Source organism: Patagioenas fasciata, chromosome 7 (assembly GCF_037038585.1).
Source record: "Patagioenas fasciata isolate bPatFas1 chromosome 7, bPatFas1.hap1, whole genome shotgun sequence".
Taxonomy (NCBI): Eukaryota; Metazoa; Chordata; class Aves; order Columbiformes; family Columbidae; genus Patagioenas; species Patagioenas fasciata.
The window spans coordinates 32,988,008-33,013,317 of record NC_092526.1 but is presented as its reverse complement, the minus strand read 5'-3'; positions in this window follow the sequence as shown (position 1 = coordinate 33,013,317).

Genomic DNA, 25,310 nt, shown 5'->3' with positions numbered 1-25,310 from the left:
TACAAATAGAGATCTGCCTGTCAGCTAAGCCTAACACCGTGCTTTTCATCACAGCCTTCCTTTCACTTCAGAGTTAGTAACACCTGCTAATAGAAATATGGAAAAAACTAGAGTAACCTTGCTCTGGGACATTCCTGAATTATCTAATTTTTCTGCATTTGAACTGTCACCTGAACGTAGCATTAATATGTCTTTTGCACTGAATATGCAGTCTTATTCATTTTTCTTAATTGGGAAGAAAAGTATGTTTCTAGGCCAAAACCTTGCATGCAAATCTGTTCAAAGTGAACCTCTAAGGCTCTCCTAAAAAACACTAAAAAACAGGAGTTTACAGTAGAAATGCTGACAGCTTATGCTCTTGCCAGCATAATATAACCTGACTCTAAGATAAATGTTTCATGAATTTAAAAAGTTGAAAAAATCTCCTCTGTTCAGCTTTGTTCTTGAGATGAAAGTGAATTATCTTTTTTTCTTCTACTGACACTTGGATTTCTGTACTGCAGTCTGTGGAAGCCTGTATCCACAGGCAGTATTTAAACAGACATGACCGCGTGGGATTCTCTCCTCACTAAACTCCTATAAGAGACATCAAACTTCTGACTACATAAGGAGGAAAAAAGGTTTTATACTAAGCAGATACCTTCCTGTATCTACTTCTGTGAAGAGAGAGAAAAGTCATCTCTACTTGGAGAGATCACACACGAGCACAGTTCCACCTGCACAGCCATGATCAACCATCCAGAGAACAGGAGGCAGAAATTTATTTGCTGAACCCATCATTCCTTTAAAAGAAAATAAATAGAAAAAAAAAATTGCTCAAAAATATTGAAATCCTTTCACTAAAAGCAGACCTGTATCTTATTCCCCCTGTTGATATTGGCAGACGGCTTCTGTAACAGAAGCTACTGTGTCTTAACAAGGATTCGTAAGGCAGGTGAACATACATCACCCTGTCAGCACCAAAAGAGCCAATTTTGGTAATTGCATTCCTCCTGTCCACCACAACTCCTGGAGTTTAAACATTCCTGAGAGGGAAGGATTGGGGTGCAAGAGCAGGGATGACCAGGGAAATCCCGTATGCTGGAGTCCATCAACTGCAGACTTTGGAGAGCCAGATACAGCTTTGTCCCCCACAGAATTAGGTGGCCCATTTTTACCATAACTAGAGTTTACTTGGAATTAACTTGCTATTCCAGTACTTTGCAAAACATAACAACCATTTTCAGGAGACTAATGTGTGAATGACAGAAACCTAGTAAGGACTGTTCAACATTAAACATTATGAGCTCTATTGCTTTAATGTAAAAAAGATCAAAAAGATGAATTATAAACGAGCAGAAGTTGCTGGTGGAATGTAACTGGAAAAGTTATGAGTGTAGTGAAAGCAAAAAAAATAAAAAAATAAATATGGAAGAATTTCTGTTGGCTTTGAAAATGAAATTACATGAAAGCAGAATAAAACAATGAATACATAATTTAATTATATATAAGAAAAAGTGAAAGGGCTACATGGGAAACCCTTCCTTCCCACTGTTAAAGACAGAGGGTTTGGAATCTAAGTTTCATGCTTGGAAAGCTTCTACTTTTCCTCTGTTCAGAAGTGAAAAGCATCTGGACTGCAAGAGAACTAACTCCAGAAGGCATGGAAAGCTATTCAGTTGTATATAGTTCAACTCCTGCATACTGAACCTACCACTCCTGTGCATTGTCCTTAGTGTCTAAACTCAATAATTTTATTTCTGCATCTGCTAATCCGACTCTGCTCCTATTACAAAAGTCTTAAGAAATTACCAACTGAGCAAAGCAACATGATGCGCTATCTGCTGATCTTATCTGGAGACGAGAAGTTCAGTAGCAGTCTGAAGGATTTTAGTCCTCTTAAAACTAGAAGCTCAGCTTTGGCTCAAATGCCAAACTGATACCTTATGTAAATTCATACCAGAACTTCGGTTATTTTTGATAATAAAAGAAAACAAAACAAAACAAAAGCACAAAAACCAAAAAAAGACAGTATAGAGGCAAATGCAGGTATACATACATCCTCTGCAATTTCAAATTCAGAATTCTGTAAGTCTTCAAAATCAAATCCACATCAATATTTTCAAAAGTGAAGTATTTTCCAGAGAAAAGAGAAAGTAAAGCAGGAAGGTCTGGGTAGCAATGGAAATGTAATAGTTATAGTTTCTAGTATGTCTGGCAAATGTCTACATATTATTTAACATTCAAAGCACAAATACGTAATTACTATCTCAGTGTCTTAATATGATGGTTAACTTACATTACATTTAGAAACAGGCAAACTTTGTCTCATAAACTTGCACATTTTATATGTTAGGGGCCTGACATCTTTTTAGTCTCTTGGTTAGCTGAAATACAGATGTCATGTGAAAAGGCATCTTCTTTTTTGCCATCGCCTTACACTATCACGAGGATATATCACAAAATGTAACAGACCTGGGGTTTACTGAAGCTAATGACAAAATTATTTCCAGTTTCACTCACAGAATGAGCACCCATGATAATGCCTTTGCTAGAAAAACAGCTTCCACAAGATGTCATGCTTCATTGCATATTAAATTACCTATGCCAATATATATGTTCATGCTCAGACGAAAAGACATGTAAACACGTCCTTTTGACTTCCATCATATTGTACAAAGCATCCCCATTGGAAGCACGTTGTGAAGCTCAGTCTAAGGATTACCAATATTACTTTCATTACAGCACTGCTCCCAGTAGAAACCTGTATTCAGTCTTGGTGGGAAAGGAATTAGACAAAGCCCAATTTTGAAATTCCCATCTGCTTTATAGAGCTTATTGATCACTTCACAGAACAATTATTTTAATCATTTAAATGACAGTCTAGTGGTTTAGCTTTGTTAAACTTATTAATATTTCCCAATAAACTTAATTAACAGGAAAAAATATTATTTTTAATCCATCAATACTGGCACTGTATCTGGTGACTGGACTTACAGTACTATAGAGTTTGCAACTGTTTATGTGACCTTTAAAGAAACTGGGGGCTGAAGGCTGAAACCTTTACTGGGAACACCCCACAACAAAACAAATGTCGTAGTAAGTTATAAATACATACATATATATATAAACACATAGTCCTTCATGTGCAAGAAGATAAGTCAAATAGTAAAAACACTGGAAAAATTCATTCTAAAGCAACATGAATACTTTCCCCAAAATGCTTTTTTCTGGTGCTAACAAGGTTATTGGGGGCAGGAGGGACAAAAATATTTGGCATTTGAGAAGCAAGAGCATTTAATCTGTTTTAGCACCATTTTCCCAAGATGTTCACACCATGGCACAAGATCATAGTGATACTGAATCATAGAATCATTTTAGTTGGAGAGAAGTAAAATTCCTGGAAGACTTCAGAGACCTCTTGCAACATTACAGCACAATTACATTACCTCTTAAATTAAAGCAAGTTTCTTTCAAAGTTCAGCCTAACTGTCAGAGTTGCCAGGATTAGATCTGGGACCAAACGTATTATGACTAAGCTCAGTGCTGTATATATATTAGATTCATTATTCAAACAGCTCAAAGGACACCATGAGCTTGATTTTACATTGACAAAAACTCCCCATGAAATATCTTTCCTGGGATTTTTCTCTAGTAAAGCTTGTGGCATGGGCCTCTATCTGAGCAGAAAGAAAATGGAAACAGCAAGTTCCCATTAATAGAGTTATATCATGTATGTAGCCTCAGACAAAGGAATTCCAGCATTCGGGTTTTGTGAGTTATTAACAGCAGTCTGCTCTGTAATTGTCGGTGAAATAATCTCATTGACATATACAAGTTAGGAAATAGAGGTCTCATTAACAAAGCCTCTAGCCTTTATTAGATCATATAAATAACCAAGAGAGCCTGCGAAAGATCGATTACAGCCTTTAAACGTTTACAGAACCAGTGTTTAATTAAGACCATTTTAATATGCAAATCAAGCCTAATTATCCTCATTTGTTAATGTTAGTCTGCCTGAGCTCTAAACAGCCTCAGCTGCAAATATGGTAACAGTATCATATTTTTGCTGCCTTTTTTTTTTGCTAGGAGGAACTGCAGAGGCAACAATCAAGTTGTGCTACCAGGATGTACGAAGGCTTTCAAAACTGCATTTCCATTTACCATTGGGAGATGAAGGTCAAAAAAGTGCTCAGCCTAGCATAAAATCTAGCTGAAATGTTATGCATTTCTTCACCCACTATTTTGTAGAGTGCTTTAATTAATGTATTTCCTTCAAAGTACGTAACCCCTCTGGGAGCTTCTTTTGATGAAAATCTGCCCTTGTTCAATGCAGCGATTGAATAGATGGGTTTCTAACACAGGCCATTGTCACTCAAAGGCTGATATCGGGACTTTTTTCTTCCTACCTCCTCTGCCCCAGGAATGGCAACTCTCCTATGCTGAGAAGCCACATTATGGCAAAACTCCTGGAAATTAAAGTGTGAAGCAAACAAGAGAAGAACACAGCCTTTAGCAACGTGATGGGAGGAGCAGCCAGTGAGGAATACAAAGCAGCACAGGAGAAAACAAATGTCTGTGTTCTGACTCCTCAAGTACTAAAATTAAAGCCTTGAAGCCCTGTGAATTTGTTTTGGGAAAGAGGGTGGGGCAGCTGCAACACAATCTGGGAAAAATCATTCCCTTTTCCCTCCACTGCTGTTCTCCTGCCACCATGATGAGCTGCACAGATTAAAATGAAGACGGAGAACCACTCGCCATTGGGCGGTATTGATTAGCTGTTGAATGCTTACACATTGACAGTGGGGAAAACATGAAATGTCTCTCTTTGCAACATTTTACAACATAGAAGGTAACTTCTTTACTTTACCATTATCTTTTCTTTCCTTACATTCCTGAGTCTTTGGACCCTGTACCTGCCAAGACCTCAGCTGGTTGAGGGTCAAAGAAAAGCCTTCTGCTCTTACTTATTCTATATTATACGGGGTATTTTTAAGTAATTTAAATCCTCAGAGAAAAAAAAAAAAAAAAGGACAAGCAGTTACAACAGGCAATGAGTCTTTTAAGACAGAATGAATAAAAGTGTAATAATCAGAGTAGAAATAAAATGCAGGAGACAACTTGAAAAGCTGCCAGTTCGAATGGGAGCAGAGTGAATTTTACCCAGAGTCTTGACTGAACAGTGGATGGAAGGACTTCAGACAGAAACGACACCTAGGTACAGCACAGAGACATGGTCAGGTAAAGATCTATCAGGCAATCACTTCCCAGCTCTATGAAAGGTCCTCTCTGGAAATGATCTTGGAAAATGAAGCATATTGAATAAAACCTGTGCATGCTATTGCTGACACTGAAAGTCTGCACGGAAGTTGATCTATGCTAGGGGACAAGCCGTGATAGAGCAGGAGCACTGAACACTTGTGAACCTGCAGGCTATGAAGAACCAAGCCACAGAACACAAAGGTGTTGAAGGGGCTGGTGAGAGCTGGCAGGTGCTGAACCTGGATTTATAGTGTGTTCCACCAAGAGCTGTGTGTAAGGGCGGGGGTTTCTGCACAGAATGACTGTGGGGGCTACTATCATTTCTGAACACCTGAACCCGCAAAACCCACAAAAATTTAACCTAATGATACACGGAAGGGAGCAGCTACCAAGTACAGTTTTCTAAAGCTATTTACTGTAATGAAAAATGTTGATGCTTTCTTACTAATCCTTCATTATACAAAATGCCCAGGATTTTCACAGAGCCTATAGAAGCCTGAATTCCTGTGGAACTTTATAGAATGAATGAAACAAGCACATTTTCAGGAAATACCTGCACACACAAGAGCAGGGAAGAAAGACTTGAAAATAAATGCAAACTAGGGCACATCTAGTAGGCTTAGTGGTGAAATTTTGTGTTCAGACCCAGTATACACACAGTTACACCACCGAGCTCTGAGCTACATCCCCAGGACTAGGACAGGGAAGGAGAGAAGGTATGAGCACTTCAAAGTGCAGTTCATTCAGTCATTTTCTACAACATTACAATGCTGCCTTGGCTGGTTTTGCCCAGTGGACATTTTCCTAAAAGGGGAACTCAACGGTGCCGATTCACTTCATACAACCAGTAAACTGACAACAAAGTAAAATGACCAAGACAATACTTGAGCCACTAACTTGCAGGTGAGAGTTCACACTCATTTTCCAGGTCACCTCCAGTCTATTTACTAACACTGGATAACAGACAGTCCTTCCTATCCCAGCTGAAACTTCCCAGATCACGGGAACCACTCTGCCCCAGTATACCTGCTGCATTTTCCCAGTCCAGCTGCACACAAATCCAGCTACTTCTGAGAAAGGTTCTCTTATGGAACAGGTGGTTATGCTGTCCATAAATATTATTTCATGTTCTCAAGTCTAAACTTGCTATCTGTATTAAAAATAAATGAAATACGTTTTATGTTTGACATATTGTATGGTCTCATTATGCATATAAATGTCCATTCACTTCTGTATCCTGCTGAAGTCTTGGTCTTAGTGTTTCAAATCTGCCTGCAGCTCCAGTGATGGAAAGTTAAAAACATTCCCAAACTCCCTTCTATCTCTTTGAGTGTTGTCATGTGCACTCAACAAGATAAAAGAGTACCTGAACCAGACACAGATCTGATAACTTCCTAAGATATACAGCCGCATCCCAGGAAGCAGATATTACTGTCAAAAAACAGACTTCTAAAAATTAATTCAGAAAAAAAATTATCTGCATTAGACATGCACATCAACAATCCTGCTCCACAACAATGTTCAGGCATCTACCAAATTAAATGCTACTTCTTATGTAAAGATCATCTCAGTATTCAATCATTTGAACATCCAAGTTTCAAGAACATTATTATAAGAACTGTCATAAATAAAAAGTACTACTTACACAGCACTTTACACCCTGCAGCAGACCAAGCCTCTGTTCAAATTGTACTCTCTAATGAGAATGGAATTAGTGTCCATTGTAAAATGTAGAAAAAAAGAAGTACAGTGGCACACATGGCTGAGAGCTGTGGGAGGAATCCTGGCACCATGTTCAAGCAGAGCAAGGCAAAAGCAAATTCCATTCCATTATTCAGATAGAGTGAGCACTCAGCATGACTGTTGGCCTATTAGATATGTTTTCCAGGTCAAAATTTTCAACCACATGATTTTGGTTAGTAAAGAATGAAATTCAACTTAAAGTTTGTCTTTTCAGAAGATGTCATTATATTATTTTTTAAATAAGAAAGGCTACTTAATTTTTTTCTATGCTTTCAGTGTGATTTGATTACAAAGCCCCAACAAAAATAAAACACTATTCCATTTTTTTTTCTTTCTCCTTTCCTGTCTCCTTCATCACTATGGACAGTATAAGTAGTTATTCTTAGATCTGAGAAGCAGAGCTATTTCATTAATTTTATTTGGTTTATAAGTTTTCAATTTAAGTCAGATCTTTCACGGAATCACAGACTGGTTGGGATTGGAAGGGACCTCTGGAGATCATCCAGTCCAACCCACCTGCTAAAGCAGTTTCACTCAAGCAGATCACACAGGAATGTGCTCAGGTGGGTTTGAATGTCTCCAGAGAAGGAGACTCCACCACCTCCCTGGGCAGCCTGTTCCTCTGGCACCCCAAAGTAAGGAATTTTCTCCCCATATTCAAATGAAACCTCCTGTGCTTTAGTCTGTGCCCGTTGCCCCTCATCCTATCATTTGGCACCACTGAAAGGAGTCTGGTCCATCCTCTTGACACCCACCCTTGAGATGATATTTATAAACGTTTCCTTATTGTTGAAACTGACACACAGTAAAGGCTTTTTTTAAATTAGAAAAAAATGCATTTAACAAAAAGAAACTGAAAAGAAAACATATAAAGTGCTTTACATGCAAACGACCTACTACTCGTATTCCATTTCTGCAAGTCTTAAAAAAAATTTTAAAATTTCAGTCAAAACACTTTGGTTTTGCTTTTGCAGCTAGCTCCACCAGGCTCGTGTCCTTCTCACCCTGATTCCCTGCAGGGAATGGGCAGGAAGCCGGATGCCCTGTGCTTCCCCTCCAGCCAGTGGACACTCCACGGCAGCACAGGCTGGCCTGACTTGGTCACCTTGATATGTCAGGGCTCTGCCCTTTGTGCCAGCTGTGTTGCCGTACAACAGGGTCACTGTGATGAAAAGGCAGAGCTCCAGAATAAATTCATGTCCTTGCATGTCTTCAAGCCACACACAGAGCACCTCTTATCCACAGTAAGAATATGTGGGCAGAATAGCCTCTTGGGTCTCGTCGGTGTGTCTGTCTACCCACTGTACAAGATGGCACAAGCAGCATTACACTCTGAGATATCACATTATGTTCATTTTCTCTTCAGTGAACCAAACTGCAAATAAATGACTCAGAAACCAGCATGAAATGAGGACATATCACCAACAGGGTTTTATAAACATTATTTGTTCGAAGAAGTAGCTCTCTTAACAATATATGACCTATGACTAATTTCAGGGGTCAAAGTGATCTTTGCCCTCCACTGTGTAGAGTATTATTCTTCTCTAAAGAAGTCCAGAGGTTAATGAATAAAGTGTCAGCAAAGAAGAAACGGGACTAAGCAAGAAAATGCTTGTTCTTGGGCTCTGCTATAAATAATGCTCTCATTAAAATTCTGCTTTGGAAGAAAGGCAAGTCCATTAGTCTAGGAGCTAATTTTTACTGGCTTCTTAGATGTATGCATATTAAAAATTCAGCTTTTATAATTGCCAGCCATCAACCACCTAGTCAGTGCTGTTCTTGGAGTTTTTAATTATTTACTTCATTTGCATAGACACTCCAATTTATGATCAACCATTTAGTTATCAAGGGACAGTTTTAGTAATTCCTCTTTTACATTTTTATTTATTCCTTTTGTATCCCCACAGCAGGAGCGCTGAGAGGGCCTTGCCTGAGTTGTGCAGCAGTGGGACATGCCCACGTTGGCACCAGCAGCCTGTCACCGCGGCGTGTGGCCACGCTTCCCGCATCCTCTCTGCCTGGGCCAGGGCAGGACACACGGTACAGCCACACAACATCTGCTAAACACCCGTATCCCCCTCAGAAAGACACAGTGGGGTAGTAACGACAGTGCTCCTACCCCATAACTTAACCTCCTCCTCTTCCTCCTCAGCTGCTGAAGGTCCCTGTCTGGCACCATGGCCTCAAGGGAAGGGAAGAGCTCATATCTAGGAACGTGTAGCCTCTTTGCTACAGGTGCTCTTGCTCTTTGGCCCAAAGCTGGTTCTTCTCTGGGGTTCCTTCCTTCTCCCACAACCTTCTTCTGTTGTCTGAGGATACAGTTGATGTGAAACCTCCTCCACTACCATCCTTCCTCATCACAGACAGGTCCCAGCCTTTTTCTGTTCATACTTCTAAGCAGACAGTACAAATTTCTCCTCAAAATCCTGTCTGTCCAGCTCTTTGGATGCACAAAAAGAAAACATAGGAGGACACAGGCTTTGAATTGAATGAGCTCTGTGGTGGCATGGGAGCACGCCTGTCCCCCCTTCCCTGGCCAGACAGGCTGTGCTACCACCACTAACACACCCTTCAGCTGGACATCAAGTCCCTGGGCACCATCAGCCCAGAGACAGCTGCAAATCTTGAAAAGCCACCATTTTTTTTCGTTCATCCTTAAAAACAACTAAATTATCGAACAAAAGACATGTTATCTGTCTTCAGCGTTAACAACAGGCTCCAGCAACAATGGGAATGATTGATTTGTAATCCCTGGTATCATTGTGCTCCTCCCTGGGTACCATCTCTGACGGCATTTTGCAGACAGGATACCAGACAGCAAATGCAAAGGGAGCAAGCAGCCTTGCCTGGCAGGAAAGGACTTGATTACCAATTCCTCTTTCTGCCAGGCAGAATTTCTTTGCTGCAATTCATACTTTTCAATGGGCTGTCTACAGACAGGCTCCAGATGGCTTTGGGGGGAAGTGAGGGCAATGACACTAGAGATTACAAATCAATCACTATTATAGAGCCTTTTATTTGGTAGAAACTTCCGAGTAGAAAACAGATACCAAAAATATATAATACATCCTGATTTTTTGTTTGCTGTTTCCTTTCCTTAAGCTTTTCTATGTCCTCTTTTCTCCTGACACCACTGCTTTCTCTTCTTTCACTGCTTTTTACTTCCACCTTCTGTGGTACATATTTCTCATTTATACTTGATTTTACCCTTCTATCATCTTTCTCACTGCTAACCTGCACCATCCATAGTTACCTGATATGGAAGTAAACCATGATCTTTCTACTCTATCCTGTTGTCTCCCCTTTCTTTCACATTCAGATCTTTCTTCTCAAAAAATGGGGCAGTAATGCTGACAGAGAACAGAGTAAGGTCTACCTAATTTTTATTGTCTTGAAGCCATCTCATGTATCATTCTGACTGCTTTTGCTCATAGCAGTATGTCAGGTTTAGTACTATACGATCCACACGATAAGGAGAGAAAGTGACAACAGAGTCTGGCAAAAGATGATTGTAGCCCCTGAGCCGCAATATAAACCACGCAAAGCTTCCCATCCGTCAGGGCACACCCACGTTGCTGGGCACCGCAGGTGACACAGGTGACACTTCTCACCAGTGCATTAATTTTATAAGGGAGGTCACAGGTGGAGTTCAATCCAGCCAGAAGAAACATACATTTATTCCAGAGTCTTCATGTGAGAATAGTCCTGAACACCCAGTACACAGATCTGATTCTAATCATTTTTAGGTTTTCTTTATTGCTCTAACTCATCCTCTTATCAACAGAAGTGTTGTCAACTGGAATAAGGTAGATATTTGACAAAACATTTGTTAGGGGAAATATAGACTTTTTAAACAATAAACCTGATCAAGATGCAGGTCAGTTTAAATACATCAACTGACATGCATTTGGTAAAATAAATATCAGAAGTGTTGAAAATCACCTTTTAAAAAACTTTGGTTTACTAAGTCAAACCAACTTTGTCAAAGTTGTCAAAGTCCAGGACTGGTGTCCCTTTATTGTTCAGAGATCCAAAACTAGGGTAGTAAACTTGGATACAGATTTTTGTGGGCGTGGAACATCTACTATGAATTTTCAAGCACACTCGCTATTGCAAGCGACACTTCTGAGTTACGACACCACTAACACAAGGTACCACAACTTGGTTCACGTCTGTCTTGTTCTACCACCAGATGGATTACTACAGCCAGAGAGTAGCGTTTTTGTAGTAAAAAAAGAGCACGAAGCAGTGAGCTAAAGACTGCAATGGAAACACTTCCCAGCGAGGGATGAGGGTACCATGAAACCAGCATGGCTTATCCGGCTAGGAGTGAAGCTGAGATCCAATGTTTCTTGCTAAAGAAATCAATGCCCTTCACACCTCATTCAAAGTCTTGAGAAACACAGTGAGATGCTGGAGGATTTTTTTTTACTTAAGTTTGCTCTGGTTTGGTATATCTCCAGTTGTACAGTATTATGCTGAAGTCAAGTGAAAAGAAAGCAGCTCTTTTGGGGGGGCTGGCACTGAAACCCCCCTGCCAGGGGATGAAGACGATGTCCACCAGGATGTTGCCTAGCATATAAGAGAAGTTTGTAAAACGAAGATGTTTCCACAGAAATATTTGGGGCAATCAGCATTTTATAATGAAATTATCTTCCATTAGATAATTCTCAAACAACTTTAAGAGAGATTTTGTGTTTAGGTTTCTAACACATCCTTAATGTCTATCATTATTTGGAAAACTATGAACAGCAGTAATTGTGTTTATTGATTCAACTATTGGAAATCTTGGGGTTTTGACAAAATATTGCTCTTTATTATGCCATTTCTGACAGTTGAATATTGCTGAAAATAAATATCAGGCAATTATTTTAATACACTCTTACTGCATATTACTTCAGAAGATTGTTCTAAATTGCTAAAGACAGAACTAATTTATCCAAATAGAATTATTTAATACCAGTATGGATTAGCATTATATAGTCAGGTAGGCAGAAACTATGGACAGAAACCATAACTCTTTTTCTATTTCTTGTCTTAAATTAAGAAAACAAGGGCTGGCTCTAGAACAAGTCAAAACATTGAATTTTATACCAGAAAGAACATGTCCTCCTTCAAAAACCTGTGGTAATTTGGTGATGCTCATACAGAAATTTGATGATACTCAAAAAGCTTATAATATTACACACTATCTGCAATCTATGTCACTTGCACCTGAAAGCTTAATCAGTTCTTCTAAGCTCATATACACAAGGGAAGTAGATTTCTAGAAAAGGAAAACTTTTTTGTGTGTGTGTCTGCAAATGCTGGCAGTAAGCCACTGCTTTTTGGAATCTGGAATTTTATGCCTCTATGTTAGGCAGATGTTTATTTAAATCATTTAAATCTCTGTCTTTTCTGTTTTAGACACATTTAGTATTACAGGATGCTCCCTGCGTAACATCATACATTAAAAGTTAATTAAGAGGAAGTTAAAGGAGAGGAAAGTAATTACTTTTCTCATACCCCCAACAGACATTTATTTCATTTTGGCAGGTTAAAAATGAGAAAAATTTGAATAAAGGTGTGAAAACCAGCAATCCATATTTTTAGGGAAAAGCTTTATTATCCATTTCCTTGCAAGCTAATTAGGGAATGCAATCCACTTGCTAATGTTGAGTGAGACTAGTAAGAAATACAAGTTGCTTCGTGAATATGTTTAATAAGCAAACTTTTCAAAAGTGGCACATCTAAGTCAAATAGCAGGCAGTTCTGGGCTGTCATCACAAAACCAGCCCACTTCTGAACATTACACTAGTAGACACTATTTACAGTTTTTTAAGTTATTATACAATGTCAAATAATAACATCATTATCATTTTAGGTTTAATACAAGTATTTACTCTTGACTACTAATTAATGTTCCTGAGAAAGCAAAATATATTTAGAAAAATGTGTGCACAAATACTCTCCCACACTCGTACACGCACACTTGTTAACTTGCAGGTATGTATTCAACAAGCGCTTAACTCTCATTTATAGCAAAGCCCCACTCCACTGGAAACACTAGGACATAGATTAAAAATAAAATTTTGATATCAATATGTGCATTTCTCCTCCAGAGAAAGAGTAATTTCTGGATTAAAAAAAACAACAACAAAAAAACCACCACCACCACCAACACAACGGTCTCGGCCACAGCAAAGCTGCTCTATTTAAAGTAGGACAGTTATTCTTCTAAAATAAAGCCCTCAAGCTCCAAAGATGTTCCGTGCCCTGATGTCAGGAGTGCACGCGTGCCCTTGTGCCCAGCAGGCTGATCAGCTGCGGGGTGGCCTCAGCCAGCCCAGCACGGCGGGCGCCCATGGGGGAACGTCAGCCCTGGCCATGCTCCATTGAGTCCCGCTGAACCTCATCATCACGGGTCATGTCTGCTGCTCGCGGTGGTTGGGGGGATTTGAGACATGAGGCTCCACATTATTCAGAGAGGAACTGACACAGAGCTGATTTTTAATAACATGATTAAAAGGGAACAAAAAAAATCAGAATACTCTGCAAATCCATGTCAGATCTCACAAAATCCATTTTTCAGATTTAGAAAGATTTTAGATGGAACAAAATTCACAAGACAACCTGCCCTTAAACCAAAATTATTCAAATACGTTACACAATTTTTCCCAGGATAAAACTGCAGCTTCCTCATTTTTTTCCCCTCAAAGCATCTTGCATTTCCTATCCTACTTCCTATGAATCTGACATTTTTTTGAAATTCAGATTATTCTCATTTCAAATATGACTGAAATCTATTAACTCTTTAAGTGTGGAAAATAAAATACTTAGGCCTCAACTTTCTTGTGTGAAAACATCTGACTTTACCCCACAGCCCTTCTCTGTGATGGTGGCACTGCAGGAGAGCCACAGAGACAATCATAGAATAGTTTGGGTTAGAAGGGACCTTCAAAGCCCATCCACTCCAACCCCTGCCATGAGCATCTTCACCCAGATCAGGTTGTTCAGAGCCCCATCCAGCCTGGCCTGGTATGTCGCCAGGGATCCATCACGTCTCCGAGCAATCTGTTCCAGTATTTCATCACCCTCGTTGTAAAAATTATCTTCCTCGTGTCTAACCTGAATCTCCCCTCTTTTAGTTTAAAACCTTTACCCTTTGTCTTATTGCAACAGGCCCCACTAAATATGGGGGTTGGTGGGAGGACATGCTTGATGAGATATGTTCATGAGGTGTCCCAAATGCTGCAGAGCCAGTGAGAGCAGATCTCTCCATTTCTTATTCAGCCACAACAGAGAGCACGATGGCCAGGACCAATACGGTTAAGAATGTGGTTAAAATGTGAAGTGTATGATTGTATGCAAATCTTCACTAAACACAGAAGAAAACAAACAAACAAACAAAAAGAAGTCTGTAATTTTCACTGTTATAAACTCCAAAATAAGTAGCAAGTAGCATTAACACCAGGGCATTTGTCAAGAGGCTGCCCATGTCCCAAGGCATGGGCTCTGAGACAAGTGGACATTCTACCTGCATTTCCAAAAATCGTCCGAGACTCAGACTCAACTTTCTAGGGTTCCATCTCAACTAGTAAAAACAGATGCATTCCATTACTGAATGGGGCTGGAAAGAGAGGCTGAGGGGTTGGCAGATTGGCAGAGGATCATACCTGGCCTTGCTCTTGTTCTGACCACTCCTGCTTTCCTGTGGTTTCTTGCTAAAGCTACTCCTGGTTGCTTTTGCAGAAACCGAATATAAAATAGAAGATATTTAAATAAAAAGATGACTGTGGCACAGTCATATCAGCATACATCACTGAGTACCTCTTTTCCTGTGCTGAGCTTGTTAACAGTGGAAAATCGGACCATTGATATTTATTGTAGTCACTAACAAGGGATGATTATGTACAAAAGGTTTGTCACATTGCTAAATTTTGCATCTCACCTATCAGTTTTGTCCCAGTGTTTCCAATCTGTGTGTGATAAATGTCTTCTTTTTGAAAGCTTATTGCTTCTCTATAAAACATTTTTGAGGAGAGAGGAAACAATCAGCTGAGTAAGGGACTGGCATGTAAAATACTATAATTTGCAAAACACTGGCCTGAAACCCACTTGGAGGCAGAGAAGCTGGGCTTGAGCCACAGAAGAGGGAAAACTGGAATGCAATAATGACATATTTATTTTTAGAGAAAATGAAAAGCTAAATAAACGATAAAACCAGTGTTTACCAGTAAACCCTTTCTGTCTTGAAAACCATGCTGAGTGATGCAGGAACAGTCAGTTCTCGGGGGATCAACTGGTGGTACCTTTTTGGCAGCACCTTGTTCCTCCTGTGTCAGTGCCAGGACACTTTAAGTCCTGAAACAATTAATTTTAGTAGTGCTGCAGCAAACTGTTGCCAGAAATCTGAACTTGAAAGACAAGGAAGCTGCTGCTGAAGCTTGTTCTTCTGCCCTGGCTCTGAGATCACCCTGCAATTAAGATGGGCTCAGAGACTGGGCTCCTGAAAAGAAGGAGCCCAGAGCATCCAAACACAGCATTTGTGAAGGGATTTGTGTACTCACGACTGGATTTGGCATGACAGAGTGTGCGTGACTGGGATTTATGGTAGGGATGAGGAATTGCGTGCTGACTGCTTTGATAAATGTGAATCCTTGAGGTATGGCTAATTGTTCTAAGAAAACAAAGGAGATACCATTAAACACAGGAAGAGAAAGAACACAGAGGGAATTCTGAAAGCGATGCCACAGCAGTTTGAGGAGCAGCTTTGCCTCCAGATGAAGAGAATGAGCAAATGTTACAATGCAAGAAAACCTGGCTGTTGACAAGAATGACACAGCAATTCACACCACTGATTGGAACACCGTCCTGGTGTTAGGAAAGTCCAGACCAGAACGGTGACAGAGACAGATCTCTTTTAGTCGCTTCACATAAATTACAGAACGTAATCAGCACCGCCTTGTATTTGTTGCTGCAATGAGGGGACACGTGGGGTTTTCAGGCTACAGACAGCACAGACCATTCTCCTCAAAATGAGTCACTACTACTTTTGATCATTTCACAATTACCGTGCTGTCACATTATCTAATCTGCAAGGCAACAAAAAAACGTGCACTCTCCTGTTGCTATAGGCAATACTAAATCCCACCAGGTCAGTCTACTGGAGCAATTTTAAATAAAATTGTACAACACAAATTAGGTGGTGCCTCATTCCTTCTCCTTCCAATAGGCTGTGCTAATGTCTCCCCATGTCCACATCAGTAGTGTACAATACCTGAAGCTCCACAGGACAACAATTTTTCATTCCACCTCCACCATTTTAGCAACCAGGTCTATCTCTCATTTGCATCAATTTAATCCCTTCTAGCAAATAAGCCAAAAGACACAAGTGGAGAAAAAGAATTCCAGAAAGAGAAAATGGAATTAGTATTTTAGGACCTCAGCTGAATCATCTTTAGATTATTATTATAGCAAACCATGAGATGGCAAGACTCTTCCTTTTTTAATGTGTTCTTTTTTCATACCCTGTGCTGCAGTCTACATCAATTTAGAAAGGCTGGAAGGATAGATGGAAAAGAGGTGAGTCACATAAGAGTTTGGATTGGAAGTGAGCTTTAAAGGTCAACTAGTCCAACCCCCTTGCAATGAGTACGGACATCTTCAACTAGATCAGGTTGCCCAGAGCCTGGTGAAGTGACATGCCTGCTACTCGTAAGCAAATTTCTGGCTGTGTGAGAAAGAGAAGTATCTCTCAAATTTCATATCAGTTTCATAGCAGACCAACCATGCTGCCTCTTGAAATAACATGTCCTCAACTCTTTATCCTGCTTATAAATGTGGAAGCTGAATTTAATTATAATCAAAGAGCTGGATTCTGGCCTTGGATCATAAAATGTGAATACCACCTCTCTGTGCTGTTGCCGTGGGGGTATCAGAGCATAAAAATGTTTTAAGCCTGTGTCTACCTGGAAGTTCTCTGTACGTTAAATATGTACTACAAAAATTCTGTCGTCTGGGAAATTTTTAAAGTATGAATTTCCACTGCAAACTTTCACTATCCATCAACACTGCATGAGGCATCCTCCTCAAAACCAATTTGACAGCCTACAGCTTTTCCAGGACCCTCAACTAATTTGCAGGTGACACTCAGAACTGATGAGTTAAGCTCTCTTTAAGCAGCAAGACAATATATTTTTTTAAGCATATATCTTTCAAGCTCTGAAGTTCCAGTTTTCTGAACACGCAGCTGAAGTCATCCCAAAGGCCTGCCTGGTTTTCAGTTCAAGCCGTTTCCCAGACAGTATCTCTCTTGCTATTATGACAAGGATGTGTGAATGGAAAGTCTAAAGAAGCCACCTGCTGAGGCTGTGGGGAACCAGAGTGGGAATAAATCTATATACAAGCAGTGACAGTTAGAAGGAAGTAATCTATACAGAGCAACAGACTGACTCATCACCAATGTTTTGATTCAGTATTTACCAAACCAGATAGCTATTTTTTTTAAATACATTACTTACTTCACAATGTTATTGTTAGTAGAATGGAAACTGATTTGTAAGTTTTGTTTTGTTTGCTTGTTTTTTCCTTTAATAGATCTTCTTGAGAATGCACAGCCACAGTCATCATGTCATCAGACTTCTGAAGCTGAAGTTCTTACATCTATGTCTGGGAAGGGACAGTGGAATACGTGGTTTGATATATAACAGCTCATGCTTGGAGTAGAGAACCTAGTGTAATCATTGAATTTGAAAAATAAAACCCCATCATAGCATATTCTGTATAGACAAGTGTGTCCAGACGCCTTATTTCAACCTGACAGAACAGCAGCTCTGTACTCAGTAGCACATGAAAATAGCTCATGGGGAATCCAGATAAAAGGAAAGATAACAAATCACCCACTCTTTTTCTTCAGCATCACATGACAGAGCACTGTAGGCGTGCAGGTGGAAGGGTAGACATGCTAATCCACTAAGAGGACCTTTCATAAAAAGTTCACATCTATAATCTGCTTTCCTCAATTAATATGTCAGGAAAGAAGATTCCACAATTAATTGTGAAAAGGAAAAAGAGCATTTAAGAGGCAATGCCTTTAACTTAACAGACTAACAGATTTATCTATTTCTCACACAACCTGAACAGCACAGTAATTTTTCCCCCCACTGCCTTGTCAAGAGCAGGATTTGGTTCTGAGCAAATGTGTTGAAGCAGAATCTAACTGTAGCAAGCAAGACAATTACTATCTAGAGAAAGTGTTTAGAGTTGCTGTGCACAGTAACTATTCATGAGAGCTCGGTTCCCCAAATGTCTATAAAGCTCACAATATTAGACATTATAGATACCCTAGACCTGTGTGTCTTTGAGGTACATGCTTAGATAAATTCTTTCTCCCATGGTTTAATGAATTTCCCTGTGCACAGGAACACACATGTTCTACAAGCGTAGGAGGTGATGAATACAGCAGGTGTTTCCTTAGCAAATCCCCACACCCATGCTTCAAAGTTTGGCTTAGTTTCCGATTACCTTGTGTGTACAAGCAGTAGGGTGATACTGAACTACATTTGTAACAGGCTTCAGAACAGGCTGTCTTCATTCCTATGAACTATTTCACCAATGAGCTACTTTTGCAGTGGTATGTAAGCTAGTCATTTTATACTGAAAGATCTGTGGCAGAGAGTAAATTATTTGTAATAGAGCTTGCATCTCGGATGTGTTTCCTTCCCTGGCTTGTCAGGACTTGATAGCTAAATTTCAGAGATGATGCAAAAGCTGTGACTGATTTTACTTCATATAACATTATGAGCACCTTGCAAAAGGCCCGCAGTACAGAAGACAATCAGTGCAAAACTCAGTAGTTCCCCATTCAGGGGAATGCAACCAGTGCTTGGCTGTGCACCTTGTTTGTAAGTGCCTATTTTTTGCTGGTGGATTCCAAACTCTCTATCAGTTTTTAAATCCTTCAGTGTCACCTCTCACATCTGTGCTGTCAAAAGCAACAGTGTTAAGTGGTCTTCTGAAAATTTTCTGGCAAACATCTTTGTGTTTTCCTCTCTGAGACCTTCACACCTATAAACATCCATGTACCAACTTGAATGACCTCTAAAAATTTCCCCTTCTCGTGCCTATAAAAACACTGCCAATAAATAATCTTTGCAGTTTCTGCTGTCAAATAATAACATAATATTTTCACTGAAATTTTGCTCTCTCTTTGGCTGAAGCTTCTGGCTTCTGCCTTTCTTATCAGCTGTCTGAAGCAGAAGCATGCTAATGGTTATGTACCTTCTACTGCATATCACACAATGGAAGCCTGGTCTGGGAAGAGAGGTGTTAATATAATATCAACTAAGAACATTTAGCTATTATTTTAAAGTAATTTTGGTATTGTGTGGCCAGTGGTAACCTGGTAGGAACATTATTACACACATACACACACTACATTGCTTTTTTACTAATGACTCATTTGTTTTATTCTTGCCTCTTTCAAAAAAGCGATTAAGTTGAAAATGACCTTTCAAATACTGTACTTATGGACCGATCTTTTCATTTTTAATTACTTACTTTGCTTTAATTGTTACATTAGAAACTATTAAGAAAGCAGCCAGCTTCATGATCAATAATTTAATTAGAGTTTTAGGACCAAGAAGTCAATGCAAATGTTATTCTGCAGTCAGGCCTTTCCCAAATACCTTTGAAAGAACTTTATTCCCATTTTGTTTCAAAGTGACATTGGTGACATAAAAATTAAATTCATACTTACTGCCATACATCATGCACACACATTATAGATATACACAGGGAGCTGGTAAGAAGTTCAGATTCAGGTCAATCTATTTGCTGCCCAGACAGGAACAGAGTCTGACTCTCTAACTTCATTTCTAAATAATCAGCAACACAGCCAAATGCTGTTTCACCGCACACTCTGACAGAACCCACTCCTGGCACAGCACGCCAGGAACCACACTGTTTACTGAAATCCATAGTCAGACTTTTCCTCTGGCTAGAACTTCAACTATTTAAATTTATCCATTTATAGGCCTCTAATTACTACTAATATTCTAAGATAACCAGCAGCAACTGAAAACTGATCCACTATAGTTTTACAACTGATGAAATCTGATTCAATCAGCAGTGAATTGGCCCCCTCCTCCATTCCGCTGCTGCCTCTCTGCCTGCCCTTGCAAGTTTACAACCGTCAGTGATACATCACAGGGAATTGTCGGTGGAGCTGTGAATTGGATGACCTGCTGCCTAGAATATGGATGTCCCTCATTTGGAATTACAGGCATGTGTTTCACATGACAACATCACTCCAAAATGCTTTGCCCAGAAGCAACCCCCTAGCTGGTAAGGCAGGCTGCAGAGGATCCTGTTCCTCGATTTGCTGGTAACAGCTGAAATTACTGTGAACACTGCAATATAAGGCCTTACTTTAAATAAGTAACTCCCTCACTGCCAATATAAAGACACAGAATCACAGAATGTTAGGGATTGGAAGGGACCTCAAAAGATCACCCAGTTCAATCCCCCTGCTGGAGCAGAACACCCAGATGAGGTTACACAGGAAGACATCCAGGCGGATCTCAAATGTCTCCAAAGTAGAAGAGTCCACAACGCCCCTGGGCAGCCTGTTCCAGTGTTCTGATACCCTTATTGAGAAGAAGTTTCTTCTCAAATTTAAGTGGAACCTCTTGTGTTCCAGTTTGGACCCATTACCCCTTGTCCTATCAATGGTTGTCACCGAGAAGAGCCTGGCTCCATCCTCCTGACACTCACCCTTTATATATTTGTAAACATTAATGAGGTCACCCCTCAGTCTCCTCTTTTCCAAGCTAAAGAGCCCCAGCTCCCTCAGCCTTTCCTCATAAGGGAGATGCTCCACTCCATCATCTTTGTTGCCCTGCGCTGGACTCTCTCCAGCAGTTCCCTGTCCTTCTGGAACTGAGGGGCCCAGAACTGGACACAATATTCCAGATGTGGTCTCACCAGGGCAGAGTAGAAATCCTTCAAACATTTCATGTGAATTAGAAGTCAAGCTGGATATTAAGCTTTAACATACAGAACTGCCTTGTCTTTTCAGAGACCCGTCCTTGAAATGAAAAATGTAGCTTTTCTCCATTGCTGAGACAATGCAGAGGAAGACAACGTTGTAAAAGGTGCTGCCTTCCCACAGGCAAAAGGACTCTGAATTCCAGCAAACAGGCTCAGGCATGTCAATGAACAGGAACAGCTTAATAAAACAGTAATTATAACCTCTTAAGAGCCACTAATTCACCTGGAGCTTTGCAGAACAAGGTAACTTGTCTGAACTAAAATGTTTAGAGTCTAATTTAAACCTAGTTTAACAGGGAAAAAATCCCATGAGATCAACTGATTATACAGTTTGTTAAACTTTGGATTTAATGGTTTGATTTGTGAGCAGTCAGGAAGGCAAGAAAAAGGAGGGACAAGTTAGTATGGGTAGGCCAAATCAAAGACAGCCATAGTTCCAATCTGAGGGTTATTCCAGGGACAGTAGCAAAATACAGTTTGAAGGGCAATACTTTTCCTACCTCCTAGGAATTAAAAAGCAAACAAACAAAACCAAAAAACCACAAGAAGACAAACCAAAACACAGCAAAACAAGAACACAGGATACTTAGGATACGTTCTTGCTTGCATGTGGGTCAACTGACCCAAATATGCAGAGTTATGTGTTCATTATTTGAAATATTTTATCTTAACCCACCTTTTTCCACAGAAGTTGTTTTAGAGAAAGTGGGAATGCAGCATTTTGAAAAAATGATAGTGACCATTTCAAGGCTTTTCTTAATTATTTTTCAAAATTAGAAAAAAATCAAGACTTTTTCCTCAGCCATATTTTTGGTTTTGGAAACATTGGAACTAAGCCTCCAGGAAAGCATCCCAAATAGATTCGACACAAAATTCTTCAAGTTTTACTTTGTCTTTCGTGATGCTGCTTCTTGGAAAAAACATAATCTGTATTCATAGCTAGTTGTTCTTGATTTCACATTTTATTGTGACTCAAATTCCTTTTTGTATTAGTACAGGGAGTTTTAAAATACGACCCCATTATTTACAAATATATCGAACAGACTCAGGAACACAAAATTTGTTACACTTCATGCCAGGAACTGGACTTATCCTTGCATGTCCCTTATTCAAAGTGAAATAATTGAATTACACTGAGAGATTCAAAGTTTGCTTGGAAGAGCTCTTCATCTCCAATACTGATGACTTCAATCTTTGACCTACTTTTGAAGGGGATTGACTTGAACCATAAACTGCCTGTCAAAGAATTTTTAAACGATCCATCCTGTCTGTCCACTCTGCTCTTGAATTCATTTCTCAGGAGTTCAAAAGGGTTCAAATAAAACTGAGAAATCCAATGCTCTGAGGGTATTCTGACTGATAATTTTGTGTCTAAGGTGTTTATTTGGGGATAAATCAAGTGGACTAGGCCAAAAATGTAAAGATAAGCAGATAGACTTTCAAAGTAACTCCCTTAGTGCCTGTCTCATATGTCTGATTCTTTAACACTGACATTTTTCTTGAATTTGCATCATGAATGCCCACTCCAAATGAACATAAAAGCTCACACCACAGATAGGCAGCATCCTCATAAAGAACTGGGGGTTCCCATGTACTTTAAATCTACTGACAAAAGAGTTCTGACAAAATTCACGTTGAAAAGCAAGTAGTCTAAAAGACAATTTATATTTCACTTGAAGAAACAAAAATAAAACAGCTTATGTTAGGGGATTACTAATTTGAAAATCAGTATATTGTGACAAAATCAACACTGAAAAATAGCGATCTAAAAGATAATTTAATTAGAAGGAAAAAAAAAAAGTTATCTAATGAAATTACTAGTTTGGAACAATTTCACCCAATTTAATCAAGTAAAAGTTAACTGGCTTTCAGGCACAATCCAGTTGTAGCAGGAAGCACAGCAGGGTTGTCCCATGCCATGGACATCACCCAGTGGGAAATGATGGGCTGTACTGTGAAGAAAAAAACTGCAAGACTGGAGTTTAGATCAGCATCATTGTAATTATTCTACATCCATATGAAAAACATAAGCGGCTAAGCCCTCATCATTAAAATGCCGCACCACAGCTGGCAACCTTAGCAGAGAGCTCAAAAACTGGTGCACGTAAGTATTTATTCTGTGCTAGGACACAGTGTGAAAAGCCCTTTTAAATAGCAACTGTCCTTATACGATCTGTGTGCCTTTTGCAAGACCATAAAAATGCAAATTCCACCACCCCAAATTCTTGGGTACTTGCTCTGTTATTTTTTTGAAGTCACAGACAGATGACTTCAGGATCTAAAAGTCTGTGGGGTAGATCATGAAAAGCCGAAAAAGAAAAGTTCCAGGCAGCATCTTACCCTCACCACTTGTCACCATTCTGTACTACAAGGGTGGCTGGGGTTGTTGGGGACCCCAGGAGCGGTGGTGCTGGACAGCAGGGCTGAGCATCCACTGCCATTTCCCCTACCAAATGGGGCCCAGAGACCTGACCACATGGAAACTTAAACTCTATCAAACCTTTGCTAACATTTGAAAGCCATCAGCAGAAAATGATAAGCAGATACTGTGAATATAGAAGCCTCACTCTATTAGGAAATAATGCTTTTAAAAGGGCTGTACATAAGACCCTTTTTATCTAATGCCACATTTAAAGAAAAAAAAAACTTCCCTAAAGGAACATCCATCTGCCTCTCATACTTTTCACTGACTACTTCTTCCTAAGGCCTTTCTCCCAGTGTAATGTACCCCTGCTCTACTCTATAAAATGTGGCTGTACCACACTCACAAGCCATTTCCAGGGCTTAAGAGACAACCAGTTTCTTCACACCCATGAAGACATACCCCTGCACAATCCAGGCTCTGCCTGGATTCCCACTCCCCTCCCTTGCTTTGTGGCAGGGGGGAAATTTACACCAGTCTTTGAAGGAGTACAATGGCCACAGCCAGATTCTGGCTTGATGAGAATAAGTTATTGCTGGGAGGTACTGGCTGCTGGTAAGACAGGATTTTGGACAATCTCATTCTGCTTTTCCTTTTTTTCTTGAGATTGGTGTCTGCATTACTCATCATAGAGCTTCTAGCTTTTGATTGTCCTCTTCAGCTCACTAATTATTGATAAGGATAAAATTTGATGCACAGAGCTAGAATTTGCATCTGGTCGTTGTTCCCCTGCACTGCCTTACCCCTGTTTAAGTTGGTTTTGACCCAAATAGTAATAAGCTAACATGCCTGATGCCTTCCTGTGTGGTTGTCAGGGATATGAGTTTGATAGTGGGATGGGGATGGGATTTGCGTTATATGTCTGCAGTCTAAGTCAAGAATATAACCTGGATAATTAAAAAATTAAACTACAAGCACTTGATTATCAGTGATCCGTAGAGACCAAAATGGACAGTTACGAAACAATATCTCAAATGTTTAGTATTCCACAAAATCAAATAGAAAAATAGAGCATCGTATGAATCTAAGTTTTTGAAGAACTGTGCATGTGCTCAACTTTATTGACGAGAATAGCATCAGTGATGTGAATGGGACTGCCCAGTTAAGTATACAGACAAGTCTTCCCAAATCCTTGTTGGACACATTCCTCAGGGCATTACTAGTGAATGCTGACTTCTAAATGACAGTCACCACACAACATTTTCAAAAAAGAAATATCCAGTATAGAACCTGACATTTCAAAACTCAGAAAGCAGATGAGATAGTTACTAAATCAATACATTTCAACACGTAGAATGAAAAATGTGAGTACTTTTTTTCCCCTCTATTTAATTATTCAAGTGTATAAATATTTGGCATTTTAGCTGTCTGAGAAAGAGCAAAGATTCAGCTTGGCTCAAATGTTATCCAGACAAATCTGACTAGCCCCAAGAAATTACTCCTCAGAACGTGGGAGACACAGATGAGTGGCAGACCTCTTATCATGAGAAGAATTAACCCACGCAGGTGAACTTGGACTCTTGGGGTCTCATGTTCTTTTGCACCTCTCACGTTTATCATTGGACACACTTTGCAATTCATGAGTAGAGATGCTCACTCTGATGTGTCAGCAAGAAAATATTCTGGTGAAAAGCCAAAATATGCTTGCCTTTCTATGAAACTGGCATAAAGAAAACTAAATTCTGCAGCTTATCTTGGCACGAGAGCCATCAGCTTTACTGGCAAGAAATTCCTACCAATGAATTGCAGCCTCCATTTCATACATCTTAACTACTGGGAATCTGGCACAGTATGAGGATGGTTCCCATCCAAATCCAACACCAGCTCCATATTTTCTCTCAGAATGTTTGGAAAGAGCCATGATCATCTAAAT